This window comes from Equus przewalskii, chromosome 19, assembly GCF_037783145.1.
Source record: "Equus przewalskii isolate Varuska chromosome 19, EquPr2, whole genome shotgun sequence".
Taxonomy (NCBI): Eukaryota; Metazoa; Chordata; class Mammalia; order Perissodactyla; family Equidae; genus Equus; species Equus przewalskii.
In genome coordinates this window covers 7,517,174-7,538,411 of record NC_091849.1, presented here as the reverse complement: position 1 = coordinate 7,538,411, position 21,238 = coordinate 7,517,174, and the positions used below count along the sequence as shown (strand labels likewise).

General features: G+C 43.1%; 1 protein-coding gene across 4 annotated transcripts in view; it reads right to left on the bottom strand.

Moving 5' to 3' along the window:
* RREB1 (ras responsive element binding protein 1) overlaps nt 1-20,318 on the bottom strand; it is a 173,124-nt gene extending 152,806 nt beyond the window's left edge. For 3 of the 4 annotated variants that reach the window (XM_070583987.1, XM_070583997.1, XM_070584000.1), the window contains exon 1: nt 20,184-20,318. The gene's annotated coding sequence lies outside the window, so the exon portion shown is untranslated. Of the gene's footprint in view, nt 1-19,396; nt 19,592-20,183 lie in introns of those variants that run through there. The other variant, XM_070583989.1, reaches the window with a different exon arrangement.
* Nucleotides 20,319-21,238: the final 920 nt, after the last annotated feature.

Here is a 21,238-nt window from a genome sequence, read left to right as displayed (position 1 = left end):
ACATATTAACATAAATAGCATATTTTTGTGAAAAATAACCCTATTTTCCAAAAGAAAATTTAGTGAGAATACATTGCTTTTCATTTCTGAACATCCCTTTTAAAGGCTGACTTTACAGAAGATAAGTGGATTCTCAACATCTGTCGAGATATCACACATCACATACCCTCTCGGTTAGTTCAGAGGAAAAACAAATCTTATTGTTGTAAAAATGGTCTTGACCTCATGGACCCACTGAAAAGATGTCAGGGATCCCTAGGGTTCCCCAAACCAGACTCTGAGACCCACTGTTCTACCAATGATGACAATAAAGCCCCATATTTGTTTCTATTAAGGATGGTCTTCTTTTACAAATATCTGAATTTCAAATTTCAAAACTGAACCCTATTTTTAATCATTTGCCTCGATGTATATGTCCTCGTTCAGCTGGAATCTGCCAGCACTCTAGCTAACAAGGATGTAATCCTTGGATCCTACAATGACAAGCATACCTGTGTGTGTGTGTGTGTGTAAAACAGAACTTCCCTAGCAGGGGAGCTGCGAACCCAACATGTCCAAAACTGACCATTTATTGTACCCCCAAACCTGTTCCTCAGTGGTGAGGGTACTATAATTTTTTCAAGTAAGCATATTTTTCATCTCCCCAAAGACAAGTCCTTCATGGCACAAGCCTGCATTATCTCTGACTGTAGCTTTCACCCAGAAAGTCCACGCTGCCTCGGCTTCTCCTGACCTCCTTTTCCCAAGCACTTCCTAAAAATCATGCTTCCTCCTTAGAGACTTCTTTAGGAAGAGTAGTAGAAGATTCTTCTTTCCCCATCCAGCCTAAACACAGAATTCCCATTTACCAAGCCACTGCTGGGCAGATTTAGAAGCTTCATAAATGGATCTATTGGTTACATGTAACCAGCTTGTATGAAGTTTCTTTGTATCCTTGAAATAAACTGGAAAATAGAATTTTATCAGTTCGTGTTCATTTATAAAACTATTTTTAGTAACTCAGGCGTTTGCTTTGTGCCCCATGTATACAGTGAAGCAGAGCCTAAGACACAGCATTATAAATCAGATAATTTTATTACAGGGAATCCCGCCACTTCACATCAAGTTCTCTTTGTGAAGACCCATGGAAGGAAGGTCCTGGTGCCCAGAACAAAACTGAATTTCTCCTGCACAACTGGTTTGTCGTCATATTAGAAGGGCCCTCGGAATCTTACTACTAATCATTTCTCCTTTTTGCTTTGAGCACTAGGAAGCTCAAAGCCAACTCTGAAACCCACATCTAGCAAATGATCTGGTTTTCACGACACATATTTTGAGTATCAACCTTACCCCAAGCTTTAGCTTACATTTCCACGTTAGCTTCCATCACCTACTTACGTATTTGTTTTAAATACTGTTGTACCACGAGTATTTCTATTATCGCTTTTTGGGATGAAGCAGGTTATATATGAATAAGTAAACAGGGTGAATCTTTAATCTACTTGAAACCAACCTTCTCAGGTGAGCTCTGGAGGAGAAGGTGCCAAAATCAGTTGTAGCGAAGTAAGAAGCAGGGAAGCCCGGGGCCACGTGTTTTCTGTCCATATTGTTACTGCGTTTCCAGATACACATGAGCCGTTACTGAGCATTACACACTCTTACCTACCACACTCTGATCCACCTGGAGGGTGTTCATGGGCAGAAGTTCCCCCGGGATTAGAGAAATGAAAGAAGAATGCCAGGTAAGTTATATGTCCGTATTATATTTTCCCTCTCCACAAATACCTATGAAATGCTATTATCTCTTCCCCATTTGACGTGTGAGAAAACTGAGGCTCAGAAAGGTTAAGTAACTTGCCTAAGGTTACACAGATGGCAAGTGGAGAAGTCAGATTATGAAACCAGGTCGGCAGGACTCAAAAGCTCCCACGGGTGTTCATTTTGTGAAAATTCAGGGAGCTATTTATCTATGATATGTGCACTTTTCTATGAGGATATTATACTTCTTCAATAAAATATTGAAAAGAAAAGAAAAAGGCCATGGGGCTCTTCTACTATTTCTCAGTGTGAAGTCAATGTGACAAAATTAGAATGGAGCAGAGTGGAAGGACAAAGCAAAGGGTCAGAGGCCTGGGCCCTGATGTTACTGCCTTAATTATTCGATACTGATGGGGTTATTTTTAAAGAAGGAAATAGTCAGTTTAATGAATGGATTCTTTATTAGAATCTCCATATCTCCACTCATATGCCCATTCTCCAAGGACATTAGGTCCAAGGGATGGCATAAGTTACAACCCACGTCTGTGTGTCTGAGGCACTGACAATAAGGTAGGAGGCCTGGAATAGATTAAAAAGTAATAATAATAATAATAATAACAACAATATGTACCCTTTCCTTTTATTATCTTTTTGTTAGGTTTTCTTCTTCAGCATTAAGAAGATGTGTAAGCAGGGGCCAGCCCGGTGACGCAGCCATTAAGTTCGCACGTTCTGCTTCCGCAGCCCAGGGTTCGCTGGTTTGGATCCCAGGTGCAGACCTACACACTGTTTATCACACCATGCTGTGGCAGGCGTCCCACATATAAAGTAGAGGAAGATGGGCACGAACATTAGCTCAGGGCCAGTCTTCCTCAGCAAAAAGAGGAGGATTGGCAGCAGATGTTAGCTCAAGGCTAATCTTCCTCAAAAAAAAAAATGACGTATGAGCAACTGGAATACCCATAAGTGGCTTTTCCACTTTGCTGGATATTAAACTCTCTGGCAGGCCTGGTAACATTTGAAGAGAGTCACCGGCCTAAATAATACATAATACAGAAGGTAAATCTGCCTTTAAAAAGAAAGCCCTACCATACGAATCATGTTGAAGTTAAAATTCTTATGGCTTATTCATGACATGATTCAGCTTGATGAGGGCAGTGCGAGCATAAAATCAGATTAAAGGAGCAGAAGGAAGGTGTTGGGTATGAGGAATCGTTGTAGTCTGGCCACTAACTAGTTATTTTTAATCAGTCACTTGATTTTCAGTACGATGGAGAAAGTGAGCTAGATGACTTCTAAGGTTTCTTCACGACCAAACACTCTGCAATTCTGAAGTGGTTCAAAACAATTATATTGAATTCCCACCTTCGTAGGGCACAGTACCAGACACTGAACATCTTCCGTGAAAATTAAGGATCCCGATGAGGGCAAGACGGCGACCCCGCCGCACAGGGTTAAGGAGAGGGAGCACCTAGGGACAAAGCCATGACGTTCCTTCAGGAACAGCTCTGGGCCTCCTCCGGACCCGAGGCATCCGTCAGCCTTGTTGTAGGCCATGAACCTGGCCGTGATAATATCAGCTCTGAAGGATTCTTCCCTGGCCCAAGGGCCAGCAAGGACAAGAGAACCAGGGGACAAAATGGGGAGGCCAAGCAAACGAAGAATAACACTATAAGCCATTGAAAGGATCTCTTTAAACCCCAGAGTGATCTTAGTGACTGGGCTGTCTGGGTCACTATCAGATGAACAGCAATTCTCCTCTAGAAAACAGAAAATCCTATTTAATTGCATAGTGAAAAGCAGAAAATACAGAGGATGAAAGCTAGTTTCTGGAGAGGGACAGGCATTATCTTCCTATCACAACCACGACGCAGAAGCTGTATGACCACAGGCAAGTTTCTTCCTGTCTCTAAGCCTTAGTTCCCTGTTCAATAGATTATTAATAGAAGTTAATGAAGAGGGCGCTTGTGAGGAATAAATGGGAAAATACACGTAAAACACTTAGCACAGAGCTTGGTACAAGGTAACAGCTCAAAGGCCAGCAGTTCCCCCACTCCACCCCAAAGCCCTCTCATGTATGCACGGGCATCTGCTGAAAAGCTACTAGTTTCTCTGCTACACCACAATTTCCTGTATATGCCTTCCTTTTGTGGAATCCCTACCCGAAGCCATGGGGACTCTAAATGCTCAGTAAAGACTTACTAATGCAATGAATAATTTATAAGGCACACACAATCCCAACACAGGATTATGATCCGAGTAGACCCTTTGGGCCCATATCTGCTGGAGCCCAGTTTATCTGTAATTAACGAAGAGTCAGGATTTTGCTTTGAGGATCCACAAACACCGTGCTAATTCTGCATCAGCTGTTTCACTCTGGGCATGTTATTTAACCTCTCTGTGCCTCAGTTTCCTCTTTTATAAAATGGGGCTAATAATACTAGTCTACTCGTAAGTTTAAATGTGAAGTGCTTGACACATGGCACTTAACAGATGTTGGCTATGTTAGATTAAATCTCTTATGAAATTTCTCCACCAAGCAACACGTGATCAATGAAAGCCTGAGCCCATACCTTTGGAATTGTCATCAGGTCCTGTCTGACGGTCAGAATCACCAGGGGAGCTTTTATGTTTTAATTCTTTTAATTAATTTATTTATTTTTGAGAAAGATTAGCCCTGAGGTAGCATCTGCCGCCAATCCTCCTCATTTTGCTGAGGAAGACTGGCCCTGAGCTAACATCCGTGCCCTTCTTCCTCTACTTTATACGTGGGACGCCTACCACAGTATGGCTTTTGCCAAGCAGTGCCGTGTCCGCACCTGGGATCCGAACCAGCGAACCCCAGGCAGCCAAAGTGGAAGGTGCAAACTTAACCGCTGCGCCACCGGGCCAGTCGGTCCTAGCGGAGCTTTTAAAATATTCAAATCCCTACCTCCTCCCCACCCCTTGTCTAGGTCACGCCCAGGAATCTGCACTTTCAACGAACCCGTTGAGTGAGTCCCAGCAGACGGTCATTGAACTGATAAATACCGCCTGGAACATGCTGAAGAAACCGGATCAAATTTTGGGTGATTTCCCTCTCCCTCCAAGAGACGGATTTATGGTTTGGGTAAAAACCATTAAGAACACATTGGTTTTTTCATTGGTTTCACTTTGAGTTTCTGCCTCCTGCAATACAAAGTGAAATCACCCAGGGCCTCGCAGCTTGGGTCTCCGCCTCCCACGTGAGGCGGGGTACCGCATGACCAGAAAGCTCAGAACTGAAACCAGAGGAGACACAAGGCGAGGGGAACCTGTAGATGTGCAGATATATTTTTTTCTTTTACTTTCTTTCTTTTAAAAAAATTATAAAATCTTGACACTCCTTCCGTCAGAATTCGTGCGGATGAATCAGTTCAGCGCGCATCTACCATCAGAGAGCTGGCGAATATCCAAATCAGTTGGGTGGTGAAGCTACAGCTAGACATGGACTGACTACTGCCTTTTCTAAGGAGAATAAATGAAGACCAAATGAAAATCAACATTCTGGTAAAAAAAAAAAATATTATAACTCCATAGAGATGTCTGTGACAAATGGAAAAGGAACAATATAAGATTTTGTCCAGAGAAAGATGACTTACACTGGATGCAAGTCAATGTATGAAGATGGGACTCCACTCTCATGGGGTGTGGCATCGTGAGTACAGAACTTGGGGGAAAATAAGAGCAGCGGAAATAAAACTTAGGAGCCGGCCCCATGGCCGAGCAGTTAAGTTCCTGTGCTCTGCTTCAGCGGCCCAGGGTTTCGATGGTTCGGATCCTAGGTGCCGACATGGCACCACTCGTCGGGACACATTGAGGCAGCATCCCACATGCCACAACGAGAAGGACCCACAACTAACATATACAACTACGTACTGGAGGGATTGGGGGAGAAAAAACAGAAAAAAAAAAAAAGAAGAAGATTGGCAACAATTGTTAGCTCGGGTGCCAATCTTAAAAAAAAGAAAAGAAAAGAAAACCTAGAAGGGTCTCAAGCACACTGTGGGTGGTCTATAAACAAATACTGAAATATATTAATCTCATAAATTTAAAAGAAATAATGACCTGAAAGCTGCTTGATATACAAGATACAATGAACCAGACTGCCAAAATGCTCAGACGGGGTTCAACAACAGAAGTCAATGGGATACAACAGTTCAAAATTATGCAAAATGGGTAAAATGTTCAATCCCATGAGACCAGAGCAGTAATTGTGATGGGCAAACACCCAAACGGAAGTGTCCATATTTCTTGTCTGCCCTAAGCAGCATCTTATGCCATACAAGCACTTAATAATTATTAATCAAAGATTATGATAATTGGCTCATAAAATATACTAAATAAAAACACAATATTGTACACACCCCAAGAAACATTTAAAATACTATTTCAACATCATCAAAAATATTAAGATTCCTAGATATATATATATATTATATATATTTCTATATGTTATATGTACAGACGATCTCGGACTTATGATGGGTCAACTTATAATTTTTCAACTTTACAATGGTACAAAAGTAATTCGAGGGGCTGGCCCCGTGGCCGAGTGGTTAGGTTTGCACGCTCCGCTGCAGGCGGCCCAGTGTTTCGTTGGTTCGCATCCTGGGCGCGGACATGCACTGCTCATCAAACCACGCTGAGGCAGCGTCCCACATGCCACAACTAGAAGGACCCACAACGAAGAATATACAACTACGTACTGGGGGGGCTTTGGGGAGAAAAAGGAAAAAAATAAAATCTTTAAAAAAAAAAAGAAGTAATTCGAATTCAGTGGAAATCGCACTTCGAACTTTGAATTGTGCTCTTTTCCTGGGCTAGCACTATGCAGTGGGATTCTCTCCTGATGCTGGGCCAGTGGCAGGAGCTGCAGCTCCCAGGCAGCCCTGAGATCACAAGGGTGAACAACCAACAGACTTATAAGCATTCTGCACCCAGACACCCACGCTGTTTGTCATTTTCAGTACCGTATTCGACAAATTACATGAGATATTCAACACTTTATTATAAAATAGGTTTTGTGTTAGATGATTTTGCCCATCTGCAGGCTAGTGTGAGAGTTCTGAGCATATTTAAGGTAGGTGAGGCTAAGCTGTGATATTTAGTAGGTTAGGTGGATTAAATGCATTTTCGACTTAGGATATTTTCACTTAAAATGGGTTTATCGGGACGTAACCCCATTGTAAGTCAAGGAAGATCTGCATATATAGCAATATATTTTATATATATTATATATAGTTTTATAAAGAAAATTATAAAACTTTCTTGGGACATTGAAGAAGATATAAAGAAATCAGCATTCATGCACTTATGTAATGCCTACTATGTGCCAGACACTATTCTAAGCACTTTATACATATTATATACAACATTTAATCATTTAATCCTTTCAATTATCCTATAAAAGACAGGTACTATTATGATCCCTTTTTACAAGTAAAGAAACTGAGGCACACTGAGGTTAAATAAATGCTTCAGGGTCCTGTGGCCAATGGGGAGTGGAACCAGGATCTGGAACCAGGATCTGAAGCCAGGAAGCTGGGCACCATCCTTTAAAAGGCACGCTGCCTTTCCATGTGGTAGACTCTCTGTTGTAAACGTGTTAGTTCTCCCCAAACTGGTCTATGGATTCAATGCAGTCCTAATAAAAATTCCAGAATGTTTTGTTAGGGAATTTGAGCTGTTTCTAAAATTTATATAGAGGGGCAAAAAAACAGGAGCACCAAGACGTGCTTGAAGCACTAGATGGAAGAACAGGCCCTCCCAGATATATCGCAAATTCACTATGAAGCTGTGATCATTAAGATAGCGTACGGTTGGATCGGGGATTGATGAAGAGACCAAAGGAACAGAATAGAGAGCACAGAAACAGACATAATACAAATGGCCAATCGATATATGACACGTACAGTATTCCAGATGAAGTGGAAAAGATGGACATTTCAATAAATAGTGCCTGGACAACAAAATATCTATTTAGATTTTTAAAAAATGCTCTAATGGCCTGGCGGTTAAAGTTCAGTGCTCACTGCTTTGGCAGCCTGGGTTCACTTCCCGGTCACAGAACCACACCCACCACCCATCAACCATCAGTTGCCATGCTGTGGCAGCAGCTCACATAGAAGAACCAGAACGACTTCCAACTAGGATATACAACCATGTGCTGGGGCTTTGGGGAGGAAAACATAAAGAAGAGGGACCCCTACCTTACAACATTCACAAAAATCAGTTTCAGATAAGTGAAATACAATAAAATAAAATGTGAAAGGAAAAACTATAGAGAATACAGGAGAAATCTTCATGAACCTGGGAAAGAGAAGAATTTCTCAAACAAGATACAAAAGTATTGACCATAAAGGAAAAGACTGATAAACCCAATGATATTAAAATTAAGAGTTTGTGTGCATCCAAAAGCATCATAAACAGGGTAAAAAGACGAGTCACAAAGTGGGAGAAGATATTTGCAACACATACAATTGACAAAAGATTCATACTAGAATAAAAGAGTCCTACAAATCAGTAAAGAATTGGCAAGAAAAAGACAATCCATAGAAAAATGGGCAAAAAGTTTGAATAAACACTTCCGAGAAAAGGGTATCCAAAAGGCCAATAAGCCTTATAATTAATCAAGGAAAAGCAAGTTAAAACCACAATGAGACATCACTTCATATTGACTAGATTGGCAAAAATTTAAAAATCTAACAATACCAAGTTGTGGTGAAGACGTGAAGCAGTAAGGACTCTCACTCACTGTTAAAGGGAGGACAAACTGGAACAAGCACTCTGGAAAGTCATTTGGAATTAGAGCATCAAGTTAAAACTACACCCAATGACTGAACAATCTACCTCCCAAGACACTCTAGAAAAACTTTTGCACAACTGTACTAGCAGATATATATACATATAAGAATGTCCTCGGCAGCCTTTGTCATAAGAGCCAAAAGCTAGAAACAGTTCAAATGTCCATCAACAGTAAAATGGATAAACGCATCGTCGTAGCGCAGAGGAATACTAACCAATGAAAAGGAACAAATCACAGCCAAAGGCATCAACGTGGCTAAGTCTTGCAATCATATTGTTGGTAAAAACAAACAATTTACATGTTTAAGTATTTAATACATACCAGACATTTGCAAAACTAAGTGATGTCATTTAAGGATATCTACATAGCTGTGAACTTCCTTGGAGAGAAGAGGGAGGTGGGTTTGAAGTAGAGAAGGTTCTAAGGCACTGTTCTATTTCTTAATCTGGATGGGGTTACTTGCATGTCCACTTGCTAATTAGTCTTTAAACCATATATATTTATTTCCTACACTCTTCTGCACATACGCTATGTGCATAATTTCTCACTATTCCCTTGAGAAATTGCAATTGCATCTTCCTGGATAGGAAAGAGGCCTGCCTTTTAAAAAGAAAAGCACGCCACAATCAAACTTTCAAATTTAAAAATTCAAGGACACATTTCCAAAGATAAACCATTAAAGACAGCAAGACCGTTCAACTACAGGAACCCTGAGTAAAGGCAACTATAGTTCACCAAAATCTGATTTTACAACTATTTTTATAAAAGCTAAAAGATAAAAGCTGATAATTAACATGGATGTTGTACTGTATTATACACTAAAGGAATCACCATGAAAATAATTAGAAAAGAGGTAAGAAATGCAGAGCAGAGCAAATACCTGATGACATTTCAGTCACATTGTAAAGGCAAGCTATAAAATTTAAATATACCACTATAACAACACTTCTTATTTAATAACTTTTATATTTCTTCATTTTTTGCCTTCAAAAAGAATTAACAGACCTTACCCAAACCTAAGACTTTCCACTGTGACTGCAACTAAGCACAGAACTATACAAAAAGTACAAATTATTTCCCCGAAAGTCTAAATTCATACTCTGACAGCAAATAAATTTCGCTCTGCCAGAGCGGAATTTTCTGAAAATGGTTCTGCATTTGTTGTTACCAGGAGGCCACTTAAACCTCACCCACTTGTTTAGCTGCAAAGATTGAAACAAAATGTTTGCTGGCAAAACAAACACTGGTTTTAAAATTCTCCACTTGGGCTGCTGGATAAAACACTTGTTTACTGAAACAACTGTTTTATTTGGAAAACGCCTGCCAGTGTGGACACTTTCCAAGAAATACACCAGGATGGGCTAGGATGGTGATGTCATGCCCTTGATAAAAGCGGGCATTTTAGTGTAACTTCACAAAGTTTACCTTCAGAAAATAGAAGAACAATGGGAAAACCAATCTGTTAAAAAAAATCAACACCCCAGACCTAAAATGCTCTTACTGAGTCATTAAACAGGCCGGTTCCATCCCCCCAAAGCTAATCTCTAAATAATCAAATGAGTCTAATAAATGACATTCTAATAATGATAACAGTAATAATTAGGATTATTATTTTAGAGCCAAGCCTCTCCCTTTCAATTTATTCTATGCCTTTTGGCTCTCATATGTGACATGGTATGAAAAACCATTTCTCTGTTAATAGAGAACTCTGAACTCTGAAATGCCATTATTACCACAAAATGGGATTGAGCAGAAGGCAAATCTAACTTGAAGCCCTTCCAAGGAGATTTACTTTCTTAAGTGCCAAAAGGAAACGTCCTAAAAGATAGCCTTGGGACCTTGAGGTTAGTTTCATAAGGAGGCACCAGTAAACACATTACTTTTGACCAAATAAGATTCCCCCGACCAAGCTTATGAATATTCATCAATAGTTTCCTGCTAATGTTAGGCTGTAAGAAATAAACTGGATCATTGTCATAGGCCATAATAATGGCCTCCAAACTTTAAAAGTGCATCCCCCATCTTTAAAAAACATTTTGCATATATCCAAAAATATGCATATTTTTATTTATATACTACTATTAGACATTATAAAACATATACACAAATGGACAATGCGAAAGACTTAATAGACATTTCTCCAAGGAAGATAGTCATGTGCTGCATAATGACGTTTTGGTCAACAATGGACCGCATATGTGACGGTGGTCTCATAAGATTAGTACCATATAGCCTAGGTGTGTAGTAGGCTATACCATCTAGGTTTGTGTAGTAGCCTCTATGATGTTCAAACAATGACAAAATCTCCTGACACATTTCTCAGAATGTGTCCCCATCTTAAGCAATGCATGACTGTATACAAACAGCCAATAAGCACATGAAAAGATGCTCAACATCACTGTCATCAGAGAATGAATATCACAACCATGAGATACCACTTCACATCTACTAGGGTGGCTCTAATCAAAACAAACGGAAAATAACAAGGGCTGGTAAAGACAGAGAGAAACTAGAACTCTCAAATCTTGACGGTGGGAAGGTAAAATGGTGCAGCCATTGTAAAAAAAAGTTTGGTGGTTCCTCAAAATGTTAAAACATGGAGTTACCACATGACAAAGCAATTCTACTTTTAGGTATATACTCAAAAGAATTCAAAACAGGGATTCAAACTGATACTTGTACACTCACGTTCACAGCAGCGTTATCCACAATAGCCAAAGTGGGGAAACAATGCAATGTCCATCAACAGATGAATGGATAAACAAAATGTGGTATACACAGACAGCGGAATATTATTCAGCCATAAAAAGGAACGAAGTACTGACACGTGCTACAACATGGATGAACTTTGAAAACATTATGCTAAACGAAGTAAGTCAGGCCCAAAACGACATATACTGTATGATCCACTTATATGAAATATTTAAAATGGGTATAAAATGCAGAAAGTAGTTTAGAGGGTAAAGGTGGATATGGGGAGTTATTGCTTAGTGGGTATGGGGTTCCTGTTTAGGGTGATAAAAAGTTTTGGAAATGGTGATGGTTGCACAACATTGTGAATGTAATTAATACCACTGAATTATAGGCTTAAAAATGATTACAATGGCAAATTTTACATTATATCTATTTTACCATATTTTAACAAAGTAAAAAAACAAGACAAGATAAGAATACAATAGAGGTTCTAATATTTTGGTCTCACATTTCAGTGGGTCACCTTGCATGCTACGGGGCTGGGGGTGGGGTGGTGGGTGGGGAGGGTGCGGTTCCAAAGACAGAATAAAAATTAGTGAACTGGATACAGGGTAGAGGGAATACAGGGGAGACAACAGGGTCCGAGTTTTGGTGATGCCTACACCTCAAAAAGAATTTCTCTTTCTTTTTTTTTTTTGAGGAAGATTAGCTCTGAGCTCACATCTGCCACCAACCCTCCTCTTTTTGCTGAGGAAGACTGGCCCTGAGCTAACATCCGTGCCCATCTTCCTCTACTTTATATGTGGGACGCCTGCCACAGCATGGCTTGACAAGCGGTGCCATGTCCGCACCTGGGATCCGACCCAGCGAACCCCGGGCCGCCAAAGCAGAACATGTGAACTTAACCGCTGTGCCACCAGGCCGGCCCAAGAATTTCATTTTTAATTCCAAAGGAAAGAGGAACCCTTCCTGTAACCTTTCCATAGAACTAAATACGTGAGTTCTCGTCATACCTCATTCCACAGACCTGGAGATCCCAATCACTGCAAAAACACCAGGAACCCCCTCCTTCTCTTCTACTACAAGGCATCCATTGCAATGGCAGCTCACTCATTGCAAGTGCCTGCCTTACAAAACAGACTGCTGTTTCACTCAATTTATGCTCTCAGGTAAGACTCAAGTCCAATTTAACATACTCCTTTTCAAAGCTGTTTTCAAAGTCATTTTCATCACTTCCCCTCGCCTCAAGCTCAAGAGCATCAATCATGGGAAAAAGTGACAGGAAATAATAAAAAGATTAACAGCTCAACATCAAGAAGCACCTACACTGCTGATGCCCAAAGTGTCAAATAGGAGGCTGGCGGAGGACCAAAGTAATCAAAAGTAAAACACACGGGAGTTGGAGGGCTAGGCTGACATTTCAGGAGGCAGAAGGCCTGCTGAAGCAGAGGAATGACAACGCAAAGGGGCAGAGCTGTAGAACACTATATTTCTGTACTAACACGAAGGACAGTAATTTCCTACACTTTCACCACAGAGTTTCACCGTGAAAACAGGCTCTTGTAGATTGCTGGACTCTTTGATTTTAAAAGCTGGAGTATTCTTCTAGTAAAATATAAGACCTCAGCTTTAAAAGAAAAGTCAAAATGGAGATATGCTAGACTCCCAGGACCATCTGGACTTAGGTTTTCTATAGATCTGTGGTGCAGCAAAATGAATTAACTGCCACTTTCCTGTGACAAATCAGTTTAAGCTCATGACTACACTGCATAGGGAAGGACAAACATATGCCACGACTGCAAGATGCAATAGTCGATTGATACCCTTCAAATCGCTCGAGTGACAGGATCTTATTAAAAATAACTCCGTGACTCTCAAATTCATCCTTTAGAGAGAGCTCTCATCTGAAATCTGTATTTCTATACCATTAGAGTCCCAAGAATCCAAAAGTCTACAGAAAGTCTGCTTCTAAATAGAATTCAGTAAATGATATTTGGAGGGGTGTGTGGGCACAGGATTGATTGTGAATACTTAGGTATTCGTACAAAATACACTCTCCCCCAAGTTCTTGGGGAAACTAAATTGCTGACGCATGGCACTGCTACCATCAGAAAAGCTTCCATAGGTAATCAAGCCCTGTCATGAAATCTTGGCTTTTAAACGATGAGTCCTCCAAACATAGAAACATATATATCAGGAATATTCTTGTTTAAAAGCACCCAGTTTTAGTTCCAACACTGATATTGTTTCAAAACACTTTTCTCAAGGCCCTCTAGCATGCTATATTAAAAAAGCTGCCAAACTGGTTTTAACACATCTTCTCAGGACTGATAAGCAACAGTTTACTAAAGCAGTTTTGAGTAAGATAAACTCAGAACGATTCTATAAGTTTTCTCAAATTTGGCAGCACTTTTTAATGGAAGCTCGTTAAATGAGCTATGGATTTCCAAAGCCACGAGAGAGAAGTGAAGGCATTTCTCTTTTGGTAAAACATGAACCCACGACTTCTTTGGAACTGCCGTTGGCATCCTGTTGGACTGACCAGCTTCAAACCTGTTTTGTGAGTATCATGAATAACTGAGTGCAAACACTGAGGAGTTGTGAAAAGAAATTTTATAGTGTAAAAAAAAAGCAGTGAACTGTTCATAGGTTTGCTTTGACTAAGAACTTCCGTGAAAAGCAATAATGTTTCCAATCTTTCTTGTGAATCTCACTTCACTACTTAACTTAAAACTTGTTTCATTTAATCATGTGATCGTGTACATGATAATAAATTTAGAGGTTCTCGCTCATTTAGAATTTTCTGGGCTGTTAATGCCCATATTTTCACAAATAACAATAAGATGTATTTCACTAGAAAAACTAAGACAACAGCAGCAAATAGTACCTATCCCTCAGTGTGCAGCAAGAGAATACAAAACACGGAGTATACAAAACTTTATGTACTCCACAGAATACAAAAACTCTAGGAAGTTGTGTAAATCACATTCCGTAAATTCACATTTGACTGAGCGCCTTCTCTCACTCTACACTCACAACTTCAAGAAAACTTTAAAATCTCTATCAAGAAGCTAGCACTATTTCTGGCTTCCTAAAGGAACCTCAAGCACACACCTGTCTTTATCCTCTGTTCTATTAACTGCACAACTCGCTTCTGTGAAGGACACACTCGGCAAGCCCACCCCACGAGAAGAGCATCCATCCGCTTCTCTAGGAGAGGGTGTGAATGCTCTAAGTGTTTGCACCTAATGCCACTCGCGCTCATTCCCAGTTTTTTATGTAACCTGGGTTTCACTTTCTGACATTTTCCGAATGCTCTCTTATATTCTAAATGAATTTAAGAAATCTAGATTCAATTGCATAACAATATGAATACACTTAACAGTACAGAACTGTACACTTAAAAGTGGTTAAGATGGTAAATTTTACGTGATATGTATTTCACCACAATTTTCTTTTAAAAAGCACCATATTCTATCATCTACTCTTCTTCAGTGGGGGAAAAGAGGCTCAACAACAAAACAATCCACCGTTGGCTTCAACAGTTGAGACTTAGAAAAATGGATAGTTTAAATCCTGTGTACAGGGGAGAGGAGCAGAGGATGCTGCTCCTACAACTTCCACTATGAATGTTTATCACTCGTCTCTGCCTGCTAGTCCACCAGACATGTAATAATATGGAAACGTGACCTTGTCTCTTTATAACTTAGAAACGAGAAAGGAAAAGGAAGAGCAAATGATAATCTGTACTCAGATAAGTAGCACCAGGCTAACTGAAAGTTAGCTGTGACAAAGTGTTTGACTGCTACCCAATAGGACAGATATTTGTTTGAATGAAGACAGAAACAGATACATAAATACACAGGTATTCCTTTAAAAAGGTGTTAATAGTTGTCGCATTTGAGGAAACCAACCCTACATTTCTGTCTACCCCTTTCCGTCTAAGCTAGAGGATGTGTGTTTAGAGCCTACAGCTGGCCTTGCCTGACCTCTGACTGCTCAGCTCCCTTGAAGAGGATCAGCCAATAGTCTTCTGAGAATGCTGTCAAATACCACACCCTGGTCTGCGTATCCAAAGGTGCAGGAAGTGGTGTGCCCAGAGCCTGGGTTATTGCGTCATCCTCAACATGCTTGGATGGACAGAGCGTGAGTCACTCAGCACCATACATAGCTCTTCACCCCACATCTCCTGCCTACCTAGCAGGGCAGAGGACTTCTGACACATCCATCCACGCTTCCAAACCAGTGCTAAATTTGGAAAACAGCAGGTCATCTGGATAAAAACAGCTTCAAGCACTGCCTATCAATGACTGTCCATCAGATATAAAGGCAAAAGAAGTTGAAACCAACACACGAAAAGTAAGAACTCTTGCTCTCCCAAGGAGAGACAGAAGGCACAGGGGGGAGGACTGTAGAACAAACTGGCTAAGGCACTGGTTGCCCAAAAGGAATCCATATCAGAGTGGCCTGGAAAGGTTATTAAAAATACGGACTGCCAGCCCAGGAGATTCTGATTCAGTGCCTATGCGTGGACCCCTTAACCTGATGAGCCAAGTTCAGGAACTGCTGAGTTAAAGCACTTGGGTTAGAACAGTGCTGAGTCAGTAGACCAGCTCTCACTAGAGCCCCAGGAATGACTACCTTGTCGAGCTTTATGAGCAAGGAGGAGAATTTTGAAAAATTATATATATAAATTCTAATTGTGAATGTTCCCTAAAACTGGTCCTTTGTCACCAAGTTCAAATTTAGGAGTTCATTCCCCACCTCTGACCAACCACCACCTACTTCTATGTAGATATCTTGCATCTCTACTTTCAGCCAAAACCCATCCATCTTCCCTAAATCACCTAAACCCAGCTGCCAATCACGGCTTCAAATTCCGTTTCTCAAATCAACCCTTCAATTTACCTTCAACACTGGCTTCCTGTTCCAATTTCTGTTGACAGTACCACCTCTCAAGGCATCTCGAGTTAAATCCTCAGTCATCTTGGACTCTCTAAGTCCAGTGCCCTCCATATCCAAACACTATAAAACACTGTCGATTTTCCTTTTATAATAACTCAGAAGCATTGCCTTCCAACCAATTCCCATTAACACTACTCTTATCCAGGCCCCCTTGGATCCCTGTGACAGCCACTCATGGTCCCTAAACTCCCACTTCAGCCTAACTTACAAGATTAACCTCCCCCAAATCCAACTTTGACCATGTATTTCCCTTGCCAACATCCTGTCATAATTCTCCATTACCTGCAGATAAAGTCCTAACACTAAACTTGGCCAGGGAGTCATGGTCCCTAAGTGGTCTGTCCTTAACCTATCATTCAAATGACTAATTTCATACTTGATCCATCTCCTGTAGCAAAGTGGACCTATTCAAATTGCCCCAATGTGCCCTGCAACTTTCTGTCTCTTGGCTTATCTCACATCTACCACTGGGAAAGTCTTTCTCTTTCTAGCTCTAAAATCACGTACATCCTTTAAGGCCTAAGTTCAAGATCTCCCTGTGGAGCACTTCCTGATGGCTACCACCTGACAGCTACCCTCCCAGAATCCGCCCAGCACCCTGCAACATAGGAGCCTTTCCTAAGTAAGGGTGTGTCCTGTCCTACTTTCCCTTTCACCCTCTGCTCTCTGCCCCACCCCCGGAAGCTCCCAGGGCACTTTATGACCGACCTCTCCTTGACAGTCTGGCCTCTCCACTGACTGCCTGGCAACATCTCCCTAAAAAGAGCAAACCTTTATTCTTGCACAGAAGCAATACAGGTTCATTGCTAACATTTTAGAGAATAAATAGAAGAAAAAAATGTTTTAAATCTCATATCATTATACTTCTCAGCTCATTATAACTTTCACCTATGAATCTACCATCTCTTCTTATGCATATGTCCACATATTTTTTACTGGTGTTTTTGACTCCTGAACACTTAAACTTATATATATATATATATATATATATATATTTTTTTTTTTTTTTTTTTAAAGATTGGCACCTGAGCTAACATCTGTTGTCAATCTTTTTTTTTCCCTTCTTCTCTCCAAAGCCCCCCAGTACATAGTTGTATATTCTAGTTGCAGGTCCTTCTAGTTGTGCTATGTGGGACACCACCTCAGCATGGCCAGAGGAGCGGTGCTAGGTCCGCGCCCAGGATCCGAACCAGTGAAACCCCGGGCCGCAGAAGTAGAGCGCGCAAACTCAATCACTCGGCTGGGGGGCTGGCCCCAGGTTAAACTTATATTTGTCATCTAGTTGTCACCCCTAACAAAACCATATTAGACTGAACTCTTTTAGGAACATGAATATGCTTCTCCATAATCCCCACAGTGCTCAACACAGTTCTGTACACAAAGTAGGTGACTAAGACGTTTAAAGCATATGTTCACTCAAAAAAATATCTGGGGGGGGTGGCAGTGAGTAAATGGTTATAAATGCATTGTCCAAAATAATCTATGTAAAAACCTGCTACACTTAGATAATGTCTTGAAAAGTGCCTCAAAATTTATGCAACAAATGTTTTAAATATACAAGAACACTTCATAATATTAAGGACCCTATTGTTAATCCTGTCTTAACAGATACTCATTCCTTAATTTAATTTGCTTTATAAACCTGATATGTAACTAAAATGAAGATCACCCTATATATAAATGTGAATTCAGATGAAATTTGGTGGCGGGGGGAGAGGTGGGAAGAAAAAGCAAGTTAGTCACTTCCTTTTTTACCTAAACTTTCAATCTGCTTCTCTAGCAACAATTCTGGTTTGAACCAAGATCTTAAAGTCTAATCATCTCAGAAGGAAATCATGCTCCTTAATACAGTGACAAAATCCAAGATCATGAACGTGTTCATTCTTTTCAGCTTTCCAGAAAACGTTTGTATAACTCTGCCATTTTCACTCAGAATGCAAGACTATTCAACGTAAAGAGTAGCATTTGTCAGCTTCCAACTATAGCTGTTCTACGGTTTAGGCAAACACCATAAGTGAAAATAAAGACTTCTGCCAGTTGAACTGAAGATCCTATATCTAGAAAGTAATGTAGGAAATACAGTCTAATACCCCAAAGACCAACTATTATTATTATTCCCATTTTACTAATGAGAAAACTCAGTGAAGTAAAAAAAAACAAAGTAAACTGAGGATGGATAGATCACCACAACAAAATAACCTCCTCTTTTTTATACTTAGAATATGATCCAAGTTACCAATTGTTGCTTCCTATGAATATATACTCTTAATGTAATACATATCTCAATCTAGGATTCTTCATCTAAGGTTGCCTTGGAAACAAATTTACGTTGATTTCTAAGTCAGCTTTTCAGATAACTCTCAAGATCTCTTCAGAGGATAACACACCCCTTTTTGCTTCCGAATAAAACTCCAGCAATCGCACATTTCCTCCAAGTCTGCAGCTTCCTGGCTCCATGCCCCTTGCTTCTGCAGCGCTCCCCTGCACTCTGTGACTCAGGTCCACCGGACAAAGCCAGACACAAGCACACACAGGATAATACTCAGGAAGGGTGCTCAGGAAGAGTCTAGGCTGCAAACTCAGTAAGGCTGAGCTTTCCTTTTCCAAATTCTTTTAATTTTTTTTCCTTGACTCTGCTCCTGTCACTGGTATTCAAACCCAAAGCCCATCACTTATAAGCTTGATTCCTTCCTTCCCTAATCACATGCCTGGTGGGTGAGGTGCCACTGCGCTCAGGGGGGAACTAACTCGGCGGTTCTCACTTCTTCTGCTTTGACCAGGGCTGGGTTTTTTGGGTTTTTTTTTCTTCTTCTTCTTCTTCTTCTCCTTTCAATAAAGGCCTTTTCATGTTTGTTTCTCAGGCCTTTCCCAAACACAAAACTGTCACTGTCCCCTGCTCCTTCCAACTCTAGGATATCAACTTCAAACCTCTGTATCAACCAAGTCAGCGTTTGTTAGGAACTTAGGTCAATTTATGGCAGGCCGGGCCGCATTTGAGAGATTCAAACTCTTAACGCAAAAACGTTTATCTTTTCTGAAAAACTGAAAAACAAACACGGAACAGGGCAAAAACCCACTCCTCCCCAGCGTTCCTTTCACGTCTTGGTTCAGTAATGAGAAAAGTTAATCCACTCCCCAGTGCAACAAGGGCAGCCTCCTCCCGGTCAGGCTCACCTAGAACATTCACTGCATCATTGCATCCAAGCCAGACTTGGTTACTGAGGCAACTAAGTTTTTCTTCCCAAAGGGTCACAGGGAAACACATCCCTCGGGATCCCCTGGTAACCGTCCACCGATAATGCTGGGGAACCACAACAGCAAAAGACTCGCTTTCCAAGGCTGGTGCTGGCCGCCTCCGCAGGCAACGGCGAGGGGTGCGGGGGGGGGGGGGGAGATGAGGGGGGGTGGGTGCGCAGCGTCCAGTTACATTCCTGACCCACTTTCGCATCCCCTCCCTGCCCCTCCTCTTCCTCCTCCTCTCGGGCAGGCCGCGAGGGCACCAATGCTCGGAGAGTCAGCCGCCAGCACTCCCTAGGCCTCCGCGGGCGGGGCGCACCCGGCGTCGGGCTCTGCAGGGGACCCGGAGGCAGCCCGCCCCCACACCCAACCCCGGCTTCCCCTGCGCGGCCCCTCCCTGGTCACATGGGCTCGCGAGCACCTGTTGGCGACCACAGTCCCTAGCGGAGCCCCTCCCGCCGCCCCGGCGAAGCCCCCTGCGGGAGGAGATGGGAACACTGCCCCGTTCACGTTTTGCAAACCCTGCTTTGCTCAAGGAGGGCGCGGGGGCCGGCGGGCGACGCCTGCCCAGCTGCTCAGCTTTGCAAAGTGCAAAAGCGCCCCGGCCGCGCGGCGACTGGGTGGAGGGGACCCTACCCACCCCCGTACTCTGCCCCTCCCCCCACCACCGCCGGCGGAGCGGGGAGGTGGGTGCGCCCGCCCCCAGCCCGACTCCGCTGGAAACCTGGGCTCCTGGCGAGCGCCGGGCGGGGATGCTGCCGGGTTGGGCCGGGGCCGCAGGGGCGAGGGCAGGTAGCGGGTGGTGACGGGTTGGGTGTGCGTTCCGAGCCGCCGAGTCCAGGAAGGGGGCGGGAAGCTGCCGTCTCAGCTGCAACTTCTGAGCGTGCAAAGCAACTCAGCAACTTTGCCTGCGCCGCGCCCCTCCCCCGCGCCGCCGGGCTGGGCCGGGGGCTGCGCGGTGCCTGGGGGCCCCGGCGCCGGGCCCGACGGGGGACAGATCGGGGGCTCAGGCGAGCAGGGAGGGGGCCGGGCAGGGGCGGCAGAAGTGGCACAGCTGCCAGGGGAGTAGGACTAGGGGTGCGCCTCCACGCGCCGCGGGGCTTGGAAAGGACGCGCGGCCCCCGCCCCCCGCGGCCCCCACCGGGCCGGGCCCGCGCCTGCTGCCGGGCTCAGCGCGAGGAAGGGGGCGGAGGATGGCGGCGGAGCCATGGAAACTGTGCCGGGTGGATAAATAAGGAGAGGGCCGCCCGAGGCCGTCCCCAGGCTGCCAGCATCTCGGCGGCGGATGCAGCGCTCTGGAAGCGCGGCCGAACTCCTACAAGTTTTTCCTCCCGCCCTGCAGCTCCGGGCTGGGGAAGTGGGCGCTTCCTGGAGAGGCAGGCCCCGGCTCGGAGGAAGGCTGGTGGTGGAGACTGGCCCCGGGGGAGGGGAGAGAGCTGCGAGGTGTGGGGCAAAGGAGAGTGTGAAGGTGACTTCGGGCCTCCCGAGGTCATCGGCTGTTTGTTACCAGCCCGAATGACGGCACGAGGCCCTGGCGGGTTCTGGCAACCCGAAGAGCCTGGGGAAACCTCTAGATTCGTGTTCAGAAAGATGGATTCGCCCAGTTCAGACACTCAGAACTAACGAAGAGCTAAACCTTGGCGTAAGCGGAGGGGGGGTGGGGGAGGGGTGACGACGACAACGGGACCTGGACCAGCCTGAAGTGGCACAGGCTGTCCCCAAAGTCATGCCCACATCCCCGTCAGGACTCGGATTGGCAAGATGGAGAGGGATGTAAAT